We start from the raw sequence: 1,636 nt of genomic DNA, 5'->3' as shown, positions 1-1,636 counted from the left end.
TTGATATCCCAGTTCCAGAAAATTTGGGGGAACATGAACCAAAAGTAATCACTGAAAACATGGAAGTACCGCTCACATACGAACTAATGATCCCATTGACCGTGAACATTGAAAACAAAGCATTGCGACCAGATATCATACTGAGGTACAAAAAAGAGGAGAAGGCATTGCTGATTGAAGTGTTAATCACAGAGATTTTGGTCGAAACGATGCAGAAATCAAGAAAATGAAAAAACACCAAGATCTCAGGAATGAAATGAGAAGATCCTGGAAGCTGAAGAATGCTAAAGTTGTACCAGTGATAGCTGGACCTACAGGAATGATGACAAAGAACCGCACAGAGATATTAAACATAGGGGCAATACCACTGTGCGCTCAACTTGCAATGGCTGGTAAGATAACCAGGCAACCACTGGTAGGCATTCATGACCAACAAAATATATAATGGAGAAGAAAGTAAATACTGATGGATTTTTTTGAATGCCATGAACAAACTTTGGTACATCACGGGTGATGAAGGTTGTGGTCAAGTTTCATCGAAATTGTGTGTGATTTTAGAAAAGAAAGGAAATACATATTTTGGGGGGCAACCCCCCTTAAACTTCCTTGGAGCCCAATTTTTCTAATGTCATGAACAAACTTTGGTACGTCATGAGTGATGAAGGTTGTAGTGAAGTTTTATCGGAATTGTGTATCGTTTCTGAGAAGAAAGCAAATACCTCTTTGGGGGGAGGGGGGTGGGGGAAGGGAGTAACCCACCCCCCCTCCATAAATTCCCTCTCTGGACTCCTTCAGACCCCGTTTTTTAATTTAATGCCATCACGGGTGATGAAGGTTGTCGTAAAATTTCATTGAAATTGTATGTGTAGTTTATGAGAAGTTGCAAGTATTTGTAGACAGACGGACAGACAACGCGCCATCCCATAAGCTCTCCAGAACGACTTTACACGTGAGCTAAAAACCATCCCTGGGAATATTATTACAAACGAACTACAGTTGGAAGCTCTCCAGAGCACAGTGACAATCCTGAAGAGAGCTCTCAGCACAAAACGTTGAGAACAAAAAACTTCACAGCTTGGTCGATGAATCGTGACCTCTTAATAAAATGAAGGTGGATACTGTGAGCGCGCGCGCGCGCACACACACACACACACACACACACACACACACACACACACACACACACACACACACACACACACACACACACACACACACACACACACACACACACACACACACCTGGCCAAAATTGGCAATTTTTCGGAAATCGGCAGGGTGGAGTCAGTGCGATTACCAACTGCAGTACTTACTGTACACAAACCAGATATCTTGAGTAGGTTTCACCGGAAAACAACGTTGCATTTATATATACGTTTCAGGGTAATGTTCACAAACATTTTTTACAAACAGATGCATGTGACGGGTGGAAAAAAAATTTTCCTCGTTAATTTAGAAAACGCGTTAATTTGGCAAAATGGCTCAGAAATCGAGAGTTATTTCACAGCAACTCACTCAGAGTGACTGAGCACGTCACCCTCGCACAGGGTGTTGGAGCATGTTAAACTCACTCAGGGTGACGGAGCATGAAATACTCACTCAGGGTGACGGAGCATGAAACACTTGCTCAGGGTGA

This window comes from Eptatretus burgeri, chromosome 7 (genome assembly GCF_056783735.1).
Source record: "Eptatretus burgeri isolate ZD-2024b chromosome 7, Ebu_testis_v1, whole genome shotgun sequence".
Lineage (NCBI taxonomy): Eukaryota > Metazoa > Chordata > Myxini > Myxiniformes > Myxinidae > Eptatretus > Eptatretus burgeri.
This window is presented reverse-complemented; position numbering follows the sequence as displayed.